This window comes from Triturus cristatus, chromosome 6 (genome assembly GCF_964204655.1).
Source record: "Triturus cristatus chromosome 6, aTriCri1.1, whole genome shotgun sequence".
Classification (NCBI taxonomy): domain Eukaryota; kingdom Metazoa; phylum Chordata; class Amphibia; order Caudata; family Salamandridae; genus Triturus; species Triturus cristatus.
The window spans coordinates 1,832,034,166-1,832,048,710 of record NC_140589.1 but is presented as its reverse complement, the minus strand read 5'-3'; the positions used below and the strand labels follow the sequence as shown (position 1 = coordinate 1,832,048,710).

The window sequence follows — 14,545 nt, the reverse complement described above, 5'->3', positions numbered from 1 at the left end:
CACCGTACTGAGCACTTGCTGATAACACGCTCCCTATAAAGAAGTCTATATTTTGTTTGTAATATTTTATTTATTTTGTATTGAAGGGTAATTGCATTTCTATAGGGCTTACTACTCTTAGTGAGGCACTGAATTGCTTTACAACAAGAAAAATACTACTCCAGAATGCAATGTTAGTGGTTAATCCATTAGTTAAATAGTTTTGTTTACACTTGTGCGCTTAAAATTATACCATTGTATGCATTAGTCCACGATTCTTGTGTTTGATAACAGTTTTTGTCCTGTGCACGTATGATGAACCATTTCATCCATTAAATATAGGATTCTTACGTTTGGAGTGCTTCAATTAGTTAAAGTGAGTTACATTTTAATCATGTGATTAATTAAATTGAACTAACGGAATTAGGATGCCATTGTTAGCAGGTGAATTGTTGCTTCAAGGGAAAGAGTCAAGAAGTGTGCCGATGTATTACGAAGAAATTAGGAGATTGTTATTCTAAGGGGGAGTATGCATACAAAGCCAAAGGGACAGAAGGAATACTATTTTGCAAGGTTGAGTTAAGAAGAGTAAAGCAACCAAGAGGTGGATATGGGATGATTCGATTGACAAAACAAGTGAAGCTCATTTTCATGCACGGTCTTAAAAAGGAGCAACAATCTTTTATGAGGGAAGGTGATTTATACATATATTGTACTTGGTGATCCGGTCAAGAATAAAGTAGGTCTTATTCATACTTTTTGATTCTCAGAGTGAAATGCCAGGTAGGACAGGACTGAAAAGACACCAAAAGCATCTTGAAAGCCAAAAGCATCTTGAAAGCAAGCTTTTATTTAGCTATATAAAGTTACAACCTGCAGGGACCACACAGAGAAGCAAGTGCCTACACAGGTGAAAATCAAACAATTCACCTACTCCATGCAATGCCCTACATTCTAATTCGACAAACAACATGGGGATGTACAATCAAGACCTAACAGGGTGGTAAAGGGATTTAAAGTACGTAAGATGAGAATAAGTTGGTATTTTTTGCAGGTTGTATTTTCCATTGTGTTATCTTCTATTCTGTCCTATCACTGACAGTTTGTTCGCTAATTGGGATGACGTGTCCTCCCACAAGTCCTTGACAAATTGTTATGAGGATATGCCAGTAGACAGAGCAGTCGAACTTTGTACTGTCTATAGTCTTTGCAGACAAAACCATTTGAATGTTCCTGATGACAAAGTAGTGAATAACCTTCTGAATTCAGATGGTTCTTAGTGGCTCTTCCACTATTTGGCATTCTTGACAAAGAAGTAGTGCCAACAGCTGCTTCCTTCTTGTATGCTGAAATTATTGAGCATGGTGCTAGCCAAGAAGGTAAGTTTCTACGGTTTAAGAATTTGGTGATTACTGTTTGAAGGAAATTCATTTGGCGGGTATTTGTCAGTAGACAGAGCAGAGTGTTTTGGTATTGTCTCCCAACTATGTAAACTAAGTGTACAAATGTTTCTTGGTGATTACCTTGGCAACAGCCAGCACTATTCTGAATCGCAGATGCTCAGTGGTTATCTTTGCAGGGATGAAGTTTCATAATTTGGAAGTCTGTAGAGAGACTAGTACTGCCAACCGTTTTCTTCCTCTATGCTGGCATTATTGGATGTGGTACAATCATGGAAAGCAAGGTCCTAGCTTGGAATTATTTGTCAGTTTTACCCATAGGAATTCAGGACCGGTGCTGTTTTCAGAGGAGGAGTGATGATATTGATTAAATCTTATGAGGTAATGCAAGATGTCGCCAAGTGTCATCATGGACTTGAAAATGAAATTAGGCAGGGCGCATTGCGGCACGAGGACTACCAGTCCTAGAATCCTCTTGGAAAGGAGTGAGGAGAAGGAGGCGGCCTCAACATCCTGCTGCACTATAAAGCATTTTACACCTACCCATTGCGGGACGCATAAGGCCCGTCTTCGACCGGAGGAGGCTGAGATGGGCACCCCCTGGCCTTGTGATAAGCTGTTTTTCCACCGCGCAAGGTACAAGGTGAGATTATGTCCCTAGCTGGGCATAAACATTAAGGCCTTTTCATCGCCATGTATCACTGTGCTAGTGTGCCAACAGCTTGTAAGAGACAGTACACATCTGGATTCAGACTGGCCTGAAGCCAAAAATGAAAATAAAAAAGTCATAACATGGGCAAGCTTAAGTTGGGGGGCATCCAATTCAACTAAAGCTAAAAAAAAACTCCACTCTGGATGGGTTTATTGAGAGGGCAGTGGCAGTTTTGCAACGCTGTGTACTCAGATTATCTTATTGGCGGCCCCAACATCCAGATAATTATAGCGAATCAATCTGAGATTTTTGTTGACAGGTAACTGTTGAGTGAGATACCCCCTCCTCCCTCCCCGCCTGAAAGTTGTATTTATTATCTTACATATTGCATTGTACTGTTATGTCAGTTTGCGTGCTGTGTTACTCAAGTTGTAAATGTTTTAACCTGATGTTTTATTGTAATTTTATGGTTTATTTTCAACCAAATAAAGAAATATAAAAATTTAGAAATTTGTTAGCTTAAGTATTCATGGAAAGTGTGGCGTTTATAACAATTTCAAGAGTTCGTATAACTTTAGAAATGGTGACAGAGGTATGGTTCGTCTGGCTAGAAGGATAATAGATGGGAACTTTTTCATTGATTACAAGTGAGTAAAATGGCATATTATGACTATTACGCGTGTAGACCATTCTCAATAAAGCCTTTTTTCAATGTCTAAATGTTCCTCGAGCACTAAGGTGATACACTGGGTACGCCTTTACACAGAACAAGTCCAATTACGAGGGCCAATCTACAAACTACCAGCAAGCACTGCTCCCGTAGAGGGAAATCTCCTACCAGTGCAAGGACTCACCCACCAGAAACGCCCACCCTTCCTCAACAAGGCCCAAAACACCAGCCACAATAAAACATAATTCATCCTTCTTCCCGATCTCTGCAGCACAGGCAGTCCACAGAGATCTCCCAGCCAGCGTGCATAAATAAGGACGGTCACCACAGTATCTTATCTCAGTAACCGACAGAGGACGCCAATAGTCGTCAAACACCTCAGCCTACATGTGCCCTTACCATCTGCATGCACTGCACGGTGCATCCCCTTGAGATAAAAGGGAAAACACATAGCAATCAGTAACAACAGAGTCCTTGGGGAATTCCACGGTTTTCAGCAACAATAGCGCATCCATACGTGGAATACGCGATAGAACAATCTGGACAGCAAAACATGTGCTAGTAAAAGTAAGAGCACGCACCTCACCACCAGGAACCAGCATAAAGAGGATAGATAGAGACAGTCCACAAATAATGTTTGGACCTCAAATACAGCACTATGGCACCCTTCGTTAATCACGCTCGCTCTTGCCAAAAATCCATTAAATTATGGAACAAAATACGCATGTTGGTTTTTAAGCACAGGAGAGAAATATTAAAGAAAAATATATTGTCAATGTCAACTAACTTGCATCAAATGCAAAACCTTAAAATAAAAAAAAGGGGTAAAAAATGAAACTGTGGGCTAAATAAGAGCGGCTTCCTACCGAATAGTGAGTGCTGGCATGCATGCCTGGGGTGTTGCACATGTCTCACTAACGAAGAGTGCCTGACATTACAAGTACCCTACACGTCTCCCTGCACGACAACGTTAAACGTCTACCTTGTGCAGGGGAAAAATAAGGCTGTCACACCAGATGGGGCGTGTTTCACTGATATCCCATGGGTAGCAGATCTCCCCGTTACGGCAAGTGGTCACTTTGCCGTCTTTCCTCCCCCACCTCCCGCCGGTACCTGTCTCGATCTCTCCCGGTGAGCTCCGTTCTGCGCTCAGACCCGCCTCCTCGTCCTCAGCCTTCTCGGTAGAAACCTAAACAAACTCACCAAGCCGTCCGTGTCTGCCAGACAACAAGGAGGAGCGCTCCGATTGGCTCAACAAGGGCCGGCCGCCGCCCCCTCAACAAAACACGCTGCAATTGGTCGGCAGCAGAATTGCCGTGCTAAGTGCGCTGTATAAACAGACAGACATAATTGAAACAGAAAAGGGAGGACACAGAACTGATCTAATCACAGACAAAATGAACGCCATCTTAAAAGAGGTTCAATGGTAGTTCAGTGTGAGCTTGGACTGTTGCACAGACCATGGGTACTTAGTCTCAAAATAGCGACTTTTTTATGGAGAAACTTACTGTAATAATGAGGAGTTAGGTTTAAAGATAATTAAAATGTGTTCTGTGTTTATATCCATATTTAACTATTTAAAGGTGTCAGCTTCTTTACCAACTGTCTCAAACTCAACACTGTCAACACAGGAAAGGATGGGTCAAATGTAGATAGATTTCCGTTTGCTATTACCTAATATCGAATTTTTGTTATACGCTATACGCAAACAGGTATGTAGTACAGTGTGTTTTACACAGTTTGCGATTCCCAGAGAATCGCAGATTGCCCTACCTCATTAATTTTCATGATGTAAGTCACAATTTGCAATACCTCGAAAATCGTTAAAATCACAGGGATGGTGGCCTGCTTCGGTCAGATTGCATTTTACTAAAGCAATGTTTTTTTTTAAACGCAGACCAATTTCCTTAAAGGAAAACGGGGCGTGTTTCAAAAACAAAAATGAAAACTTTTCTAAGAGGAGTCAGTGGTCCGTGGGACCACTTCCCGTTTGGGAATGGGTTAGCATCTACTTGAAGTAGGCAGTAAAATGCAGATGTTGTGCAACCGCATTTCGGTCGCAAAACATTAACACATACCACTGTGAGTCGCTATTAGAAAGGGAAGCCCTCAACACACTCCTTCCTAATACTGAATCACAAATCCATTTTGTGATTCGGTAATAGGTTACCAAATTATAAAATAGGGTTTGGTACATGGGAAAAGGCTTTTTTTTCAGTTGGAAACGGCCCAAATCTACGAATCGGGCTGTTTGTGAGCTGAACAAAACATACGTACATCTGGCCTGATGAGTTGTTACAGGCAGAGCTACCTGCTTTGGAACTGGTGAACCAGGTTCAAGTCCAGCATCAGCTCATCATCTTTGTGTAATGTAACTGGTGCGCCTGTAAAGCCCTCCAAAGCCCTTGTTCCAAGCTCATACAAAAAAATAGAGGTATTTCTCTTCGGGCAGAATACATACATGCCAATAGACCTAATTCAGGCTCAGACTCTCGATTCTAGAAGTTCGAAATGGCTTTATTTTGTCTGTCTTCCTCCTGAAATAATCTCTTGTTCAACAGAAGTCATGGAGGGGAAATACATTGTCCCAATTATTATTTCTCCACTTTCGTCTCCTAGAATTTTAGCATGTGTGAGACCAGATTATTTTGACATCACTGTGGCACTCCACCTGGTACTGTCTGAACTAGTAAATCTAGCACCCAGGCCAAGATCCTTCTCAGTGAAAGCAATCTCTACATGAGCGCCAAGTCAGTATCATTAAAGGTTCCTGCTTCCACACCCTGAAGATGCAAAAAACAATCTTCAAATGACTCACGAGCAGCACCTGCAAAACCATAACACAAGCTCTCAAAACTAGAAAGCTGCACTACGGGAACACCCTCTACGCCGAGATGAGCAAACAATACACCAGACAACTGCAAACTATCCAGAACTTGGTGGCCAGAATCTTTCTCATCCTTCGGCACTGCACACACATCACACTGCACCTCAAGCTTTACTGGCTCCCTATACACAAGCAAGCCCAGTTCAAACTTGGGAAAGGAGTTGGCCTAATGGCTAGGGCGGTCGTCCTTGAATCTGGGGAACTGGGTTCGAGTCTTGGCAACAACGCTGAACATCCTGTGATTCTAGGCAAATCACTTAATCTCCCCGTGCCTAGCAAAAAATGAATGTTTCCTCATGTAACACAACTGGTGCTATGTAGAGCTCTCTGATACCCGATTCGGGTCAAGTCGCGCTATATAAAACTCCGTTAAAAAAAAACTTCTCACTCACACCTTCAAAGCATTATCAAACACTGGCCCAGCCTACCTCCATAGCCGCATCTCCTTTCACACACCAGTCAGACATCACCTCTCAGCCAGAATCCTACTTGCGCACATCCCTCACATACAGAGAGCCAGAGCCAGCAGTTAGGCCTTCTCTTACATCGCTCCTAAGTATGGCATGACCTACAGCTAAACAACAGAGCCTCCTGCTCGCTCTTGAGTTGCGCAATAAGCTAAAGACCTGGCCTACGCAGGGGGTCTACGACTGCTTAGAAAATTAAATAATATTAACAGATTAACAAAGTGCATATAAATAAAGAAGCCAATTGTACAACTGAAAATTTAAAACATTCTGTAAATGTGAACGAATTCTGAAATTGGAGGCTAAAAATTAAATTAGTATCCTCAGATTGATTCGTGGGAACAGTATTGTATTGTAGTCTATTCTATTGTAATTGCATTTATATAGCACTTACTATCCCTGACGAGGCTTCAAAGTGCTTTTGCGGCAAGTAGCATGCTACTCTGGAACCCATAAATGATTAGTGGGGAATTAGCATAGTGAAAATACGAAAGTAATTTGAGTGGTGGATATGTTAGTCAGTTATTTGGATTGAGAAGGCAGTGGAGGGATAGAGTAGGGAAAAGGGTTGCATTTACAAAGCGCTTGCTACTCTTGATGGGGTGTTGGAGCACTTTTTTGGCAAGAAGCACGCTATTTCGGAACCCATAAAGGATTTGTGGTGAAATAGTATAGTATGCTACTTCGGAACACATAAAGGATTAGTGGTGAATTAGTATAGTGAAAATATGACAGTAATTTGAGTGGTGGATATGCTAGTCAGCTATTTGGATAGAGAAGAATAGTGGAGGGATAGAGAAGGGAAAAATGTTTGCATTTATATAGCGTTTGCTACCCTTAATGGGGTGTTGAAGGTCTTTTTCGGTGAGTAGCACACTACTTGAGAACCCATGAAGAATTAGTGGTGGATTAGTATAGTGAAAATATGAAAGTAATTTGAGTGGTGGATATGTTAGACAGTTATTTGGATTGAGAAGGATAGTGGAGGGATAGAGAATGGAAAAAGGTTTGCATTTATATAGCGCTTGGTACCCCTGATGGGTGTTGACGTGTTTTTTGAGCGACTAGCACGCTACTCTGGAACCCATACAGCATATGTGGTGAATTAGTATAGTGAAATATGAAAGTAATTTGAGTGGTGGATATGTACAAGTGCTTTGCATTCTTTTTACAAGGTAAAAAGTCTGATAATGACAGACAAATGTTTTTATTAAAGTACATCACAGATTAGGTTTCGGCTGCCAGAAATGCTGCAACCAGCCAATTGACTCCAGCTCCTGCAGCTACACGACTTTGTGGTGAAGTGTAGACTGGCTCACTTGTTATCAATTGTTGCCACTTTTATAAGTTGATAAGTCCATTAAGAGCAGGTAGAAATGGTACTGAAATAAGTGCAGCAGACACAGCACAGAATAAACAGTACAAAGAAGAGTTAATTACAAAAGATGCAGAATGTGGAAAGCTCTAGCCTGTCTAGTGAGAGCAGTCAAGACAAGAGGAGACATTAAAAAAAGACAATAAAAATACAAAAAATTCCGTTTTATGAAAGATACATAATTAATGGCACAATATAACACACACAACACTTTCCTATTAACAAAAAAATTAAACAAGACATGTCCCAATGTCTAAGGATTTAAAGTTAAAACACAATCTTTTAGCCTGACACATTTGGCCCTGATCCTTAATGAGGATTTCATAGGAGAAGCCGCACTGTCTCCCTCCCCACTGGTCCCTTTAGTAGCTTCAATCAGGTTCTCACAACAGTTGCCTCATTTCACCACTTGTGGACCATTGCTACCTTGGACTCTATGCCACCCACCAAATTTAACAAACATCACATCCAACAAGGAATCAGTCTGGGATCCCATCTCCTTAAGAAACATTTTGAGGAATTTGGCTACCCTTATCACATTCCAGAGTTTAACATCCTGCATATCAACCATGTTATTATTGACCTTTATGACCATAATCAGTTTTCCAAGCCTAGACTTTCCATTAAGTACATAGCCTGGTTTGAGAATCCGCACACATTCACCTTCTTTGAAGTTATTAGTAATTATACTTTTCTCTTTGCCGGGTCTTGATTTATTCACAGCATGTTTCACTTTCACAGATTCGGCAACTACTTCATAAGGGTTAGAGACCTTTCTCTCCCTGAGTGAGTCTTTATCTTGAACCACCATGTACATAGCTTAGAAGAGGGTTCCCATCCTTTCTAAAATCTGAGGCCCTCATTACGTCTTACAGGCTAAATTCTGATGCCTGTGCAAACATGAATTTGCAGAGGAATCTGAATTATGAGTTGTGTGATAATTATCAAACCCTCACAGTTTTCTCCTGATAAATTCCAGCAATTCAAACCTCCTGAAATTTATTAGGGGCAAACACTCGGAAAAAAGCAAAACATGTGTAATTCTCTGTTTTAGGTTTGAGATCTTTTTATTTTTTTCAATAAACCGAAGGAGGAACAACAACTGCCCACCTACATCTACTGGCCAGTGGTGATATAAACAAATGCAAGACTCTATGAGCTAGGCAAGAATAGAACATTTTAAAATAATTGAAAAAGAGTGGGAGGTGGGAGGACATGGGGACAGCATGGACGAAAGAAGGGGGAGGGAATATGGTACCCTTCGGAATCTTGCATCGGCAGAGAGACATGGAAAATTCGCTGTTTTAGAAAAAACGATTCTGCATGTTATGCCCCTTTTTGCCTTAAAAACTCAGAACAGGAGATATTTGCCTGAAGTGGTAAATACCTCACCCTGGGGTCTTTATAGGCTACTGTGATACATCCTCCACGTCGGAGTTCACAGTCTTTTTAGGTTTCGCCTGACCCAGCGCTTGCGCTGATCTGGCGAGACTTTAAGTAAGGGCGTCAAAAAATGCTACCGCTGGCCTACAGCTTGCGTGCATGTGCGCGGGCCCACGCTGATGAGCAGAGGCGCCATATGGCATTCCTCATGCTCATTAAGCGCATCGCTCGCCGCGCGCTTGATCGCGATCACTTTCACGGCCGCGCGACGGCCGCGCACGCACCACTCCCTTTATACTCTCCCTTGTTTTTTACTTTCAGCGCGCGCACACAGCACCCGGGCTTGCACACACCCCCTCACTTTTACTTTTGTCGACTTGTTTTGAGTGGCTCACACAACTACAGCAGTCTTGATTCTTGTCTTACGCGAGGCACCATTAAAATTAACATGTGGGGCAACAAACGGCTGACGTAGAGGTAACATAGCATGTTTTGTCCTACTCGTTGAAGCTGTCTACCATCGGGCATTCTCCTAGTTTCATTTGTCTTCTGCTTGCGGGTGGTGGCGTTGTACCGGGGGATTATCTATGGGTGTATTCCTAGTACTGTCCCTCACACTGAGTTTTGAGAAAGGATGGCAGCATCGTTCATCCTCTAGATTAAAAGACTGACGCGTTAGATGCTCAAACAACTAACGCTGTTGCCCGTGCACTCATTCTTTATTGAATAACATTGAGGGGCAGCCGTCTAGAATTTAGCAAAATATTTAAGTGAAACAATGAGCAAGTTTTTCTCTCGTCGCAATAGACGTACTTTCAGAGTACTTGGAGTGATTTTTTGTTTAATCCCAAAAAGCCGTGCGTTGGGATTGTAGTCAAACCAAGAATTGAGTTTTATTCACTTCCCCTTATTCTGTCCCTGCATCCAACACCAGTGATCCAAATCATGCGAATCATTTCTCTCCCAGCTGCAGCCTGTAATGCTTCATAAATATATGGGAGCTAGGCCAAGTCGCTCTCTCTCTACCTCTCTCTCTCTACCGCTCTACCTCTCTCTACCGCTCTCTTTCTCTACCGCTCTCGCTCTACCACTACCTCTCTCTCTCTCTCTCTCTCTCTCTCTCTCTCTCTCTCTCTCTTTCTCTCTCTCTCTCTCTCTCTCTCTCTCTCTCTCTACCTCTCTCTCTACCTCTCCATCTCTCTCTACCTCTCTCTCTACCGCTCTCTCTCTACATCTCTCTCTCTACCGCTCTCTCTCTACCTCTCTCTCTCTACCACTCTACCTCTTCCTCTCTCTACCGCTCTACCTCTACCTCTCTCTACCGCCCTCTCTCTACCTGTCTACACCCTCTCTCTCTACACACCTCTCTCTCTCTACACACCTCTCTCTCTCTCTACACACCTCTCTCTCTCTCTCTACACACCTCTCTCTCTCTCTACACACCTCTCTCTCTCTACACACCTCTCTCTCTCTCTACACACCTCTCTCTTTCTACACACCTCTTTCTCTCTACCTCTAAGTGGCAGCCGGAGCCTGATAGCACTGCTTGTCTTTAAAAAAAAAAAAAAAAAATGCATTGGCATAGCCAATAGGTCTCGCCTTTGGGGCCTTATAAGTGTTTAACCATGCAACAGTTAATGTTGTTGCACCAAGGATATTGTGGTGCAGAACTAAATACTTATAAGGTCCCAAAAGCGAGACCTATTGGCTATGCCAATGCTTGTTTTAGAATCTTGTAACCCGCTGGTATCTCTAGGGCTATGTCTGGACCTGTGTCCTGGTTCAACCAAATATCAGTGATAAATAGTCCAGGTGGTGGTTTGAGATGAGGTCCCAGATATCTGTAGGCTATTTGGGAAAGGACCTAACATTAATAAACATGCAGCTGATGTAACTGTTTAGAGAACAGTGTCCTGTCTTAGTATTAGTGTTACAAAGGTTTGGAAGAGCAAAGGGGCATGTCCTCCATGTGTAGTCTAGTTGGTTGTGTAGGTGTATGGGATCGCATGAGGGAGGCTTACCATTGCATCCTATGGCTTTGAGTTGGAGTTGGTGTAAGGAAACAGGCTTTTTGCAGGTTTACCCCCACTTTTTGTCCTAATTTTGACTACTAGGTACTAGTGTAATGACTCTGAAATGCCCTGAGCCCTGCTGAACAGGTCTTGGTGCATGTGCTCTGGTCCCTAAAATAGGGCAGGTTTAATTGGCTTGTCCCCAGTTGGCATAGCCTAACTTACTTGTAAGTCCCTAGCATATGGTACCAGGGGTACCCAGAGTCAATAAATTAGAGTGTCCCCCAGGGACTGCCACACTTGTTGTGCTACCCTGAGTGGCATACTGCAGACTGGAAGAGTAGTTCTAAGCTGCTAACTCAACTTTGCCACTCAAGGTAATGGCAAAGCACAAGCTTCCCTTTTTAATATATGTAAGTCAACCTTAAGATAGGTCTAACAAGCCCTAGGCAAGGTGCAATATGCTAAAAAGTGAAACATATTCTTACCTATTCTAGCAGAAAAACCCTAAATTGTCATTTTTACTGTGGAAAGACTAGTAGCCACATTCGCAAGTATAGAGTTACAGACTGACACCTAAGCCCTGGGGACTCCTGACTGGAACTACTAAAGTGGGTACTGTAAGGCATCAAAAGAATCCAATTTAATGGTTAGATCGAACAAAGTATAACTTTATAAGTTGCCGCTTTAGTTGACCAAGGTTGGCAGTTCCCGTTTACTGTTGTACTCGAGTTCTTTCCTGCAGACAGCTTTCTGTCCTCCTGGAGAGACATGCAAATGACTCCCAGGAGAGATAACAATAGAGGCTTGCCACTGGAGGAGGTGTTACCCTCCCATGCAGGAAGCCACACAGGTGTTTGCCAAAAAGTCAAGCTTCAAAGGCGAAGCCGCATTTGAAAGGCAAATAGGGGAACATTTGGGAGAGGGCTGCTCTATTAGTTAGGTAGACAGGCTGGCTCTTGGGACAGGGAAAGGGAAGCCAGTTGTCGAAAAGGTTTTTGAGGAGCTGTAGCCCCCTTAGTAGCAACTCCTCTGGGTCTGGCTAGGGAGCTCTGGACACCAAGCAAAAGGTTCTGCCATCTTGGGAGTAGATAGAATGGTGCATCCTGGGATAGCCAGATGCCACACTTCCCAGGAAGTGGTAATCAGGAGGAAGGGAACCTGGTAGCCTATTGGCTACCAACTGCATCCTACCCTAAGGGCATTTTCTGAAGATAAATAAGGTGCCCCTGGCACCCAGAACTCCGACCTTGACTGGACTGGAAGAAGAACCAAGGAAGGGCTGACCTGCTGCACAGTGGAACTGGCAAAGAGAGGCTGCACCGGTGTGGACTGCACCTGCTGAACCTGGTGGCTAACAAAGGAGAGGGACTGTGCCTGCTATGTCCTTCTCGAGGAGAAGTCATAGAGTGCAGCCAAAGCCAGTCAACTCCAAGGGTCAGTTCACAGCAGAGGGACACAACAGCTGAGAAGCCTGCTGGAGCACGTTGGTAGCCCAAAATTTTGAACCAATCGCTGTTGTGCAGCACCAGGGACTAGGACCGGGCACAAAAAGTTGGACCCAAATTAGCTGAGCCTGGGGTGTCCTCAGAGTACAGCTGAGACCCCCAGAGGACGAGTTATCAACCTAGGAAGGATTAGACAATGCCCACGATACTGGGAGACCGGTAGTCCAGTGGTGACTGTACTTCTGCCAGCACCGAAAGGACTTCGAGGGACATTGATCCTTTGACCAGGACTGCCTCACCCCCTTTCTGGATTGAGGAGTAGGTGCAGCAAGACCCATGTCAACCGCATCACATCCACAGCATCATTTGAGCATCTTCAAGTTGCTTCATCCCTTGCATCAGGACAACTTCTGTAGGAAAGCCCTGCAAAGGATAAAAGTATCTGGAATGGACAGAAGACTGCTTCAGCTGCTGAGATAACTGTTTCCGAGGACCTTGCTGGCCCCTCTGACTGACTCTCTACTCGACTCAGTTGCCTAAAGTGACTTCAAGTGCCCGAATTATACCTAGCCCAAACTTTTCAGTGAAAATGGTTTTAAGTGTCAAATTTGTTGAATTTGATAATGCTTGTTCGTGGTTGAGTGAAATGCTTTGATTTACTATATCTGGTAAATTCTATATCTCCAGAACCCTCTTTTGGATCTTTCTCATTGTGGTATCTAAAATACATATAAATACAGTTCATTTTTATAAATTGTTGTCATATTTCCTTGGTGTCTTGCCGATTATTTCTTCAATTGTTTTGGTGCTGTTTAAATGCTTTACACTTGTTTCTTTGTGTAAGTCTTGCTGCTCAGAATCACAGCTACTCGTTATTGAACTGAAGTCCTGGCAAACAAAACATAAGAATTTTAAAAGGGTTGGTAAGTTTATTACACCGTTAGGTCTCACAACCACACCACAGAATACACACCATTTCCTCACAGTTGGAATATTTGTCGAGTCTTCAAATGCCAGGGATCCTGAAGCTAGGCAGGTCTCGGGCATGGAAGGCCACAGATGAGCTTGGCTTTGGAGTGTCATCGATGCCCCAGCAGTGCGCTTGTGCCAGTGTGCTCTTTTAATAGACCATCCTGAGAATCGCCATGGCTAGTAGAGTGATGCAGTGGCATTGTAAGAAGAAAGAAAGTGGGTGGAAAATGAAAGATTCAACCAGAGTTCAGCTACTCCAACCTCTATCTAAAAGCTCCCCTTCAAGAAGAGGCTACTAAAAACTAAAATTAAGCTAATATAACTACCCATAAAGGGCCAAACACCTCTAAATAAGAAGTGAGTGGATTGGTAGCTCTTTACATGGAGAGAAAAAAAGGCCTGTAGATTCAATATATGGTGGCACCAGGAGCTAAAGTGATGAGCTGTAGCAAGGTATTTACAAATTACTAGTGATTTTGCTCTTCTAATCTGTGATGTACCACAGTAGGTGTAAATAATCTGATTGCTTTTAGAGGAGGAGTAACTCTGACTTCTTCACTTACTTGTAAACAGTCAAAAATATAGATGTTGGAGGAGCCTAGCGCGCATCCAAGATGGTCGCGTGAGCACAGGGCTCCCCGGACCCTCGCTGCTCCTCGGAATTTATCCTGACTTTATCCTGACTTGGTTGATGGACTCTGGAAGACGAATGCTGGCTGAACACTAAACTCCTTTCGGAAATCAAATCGGACTTGGCAATCCTGAGTTATGGTGGTTTGAACTTTTGAGGCCCAACCGATGGCTGTGCCCGATGCGAAGGTGATCTGTGGAGCCGGGGCGTAGTTGAACAACAACGGCAGCGGGGCTGTGCCAGTGGCCGTCACATCACTTTCGGTTTCACTTTTGGATCTCTGAGGGGCTGGACAGTGGACTTGCTTGGTGCGACTGGGCTTTCACTTTGCCTTCGCTTGATGCCTGTGTCTTCGCCTGCTACCAGTGTGCCCATCGACGGTGGTCCCTCCGCTCCGCCACATTGCGGCCTCTGGTGCGGCCCGCGTCTGCTTGGCCTGTGCCCCCTCGACGCTTCCTCGGTGGTCCCCTTCGGCGAACGTGGTTCTCATGGGAGGCAAGGGAGACCCCGAGAGGCGTAAGACCAAGACATCCCTACGTGGGGGACCGGTCCAGACGAACAACATGGACCGCTACACTCAGGGTAAAGGATCCCCTGGGACGGCCAGTGTCCCCCCGGATGATGCCAGTGGTGGCCCGTCCGTTTCTCCGGATCTGTCCCTCCAGGACA

General features: G+C 43.8%; 1 protein-coding gene across 10 annotated transcripts in view; it reads right to left on the bottom strand.

Moving 5' to 3' along the window:
- Positions 1-3,971, bottom strand: part of AGBL5 (AGBL carboxypeptidase 5) — a 468,371-nt gene extending 464,400 nt beyond the window's left edge. For 6 of the 10 annotated variants that reach the window (XM_085613234.1, XM_085613239.1, XM_085613240.1 and 3 more), the window contains exon 1: positions 3,815-3,971. The gene's annotated coding sequence lies outside the window, so the exon portion shown is untranslated. The remainder of the gene's footprint in view (positions 1-3,814) is intronic. The other 4 variants (XM_085613236.1, XM_085613235.1, XM_085613243.1 and 1 more) reach the window with 4 other exon arrangements.
- Between the last annotated feature and the right edge of the window lie 10,574 nt (positions 3,972-14,545).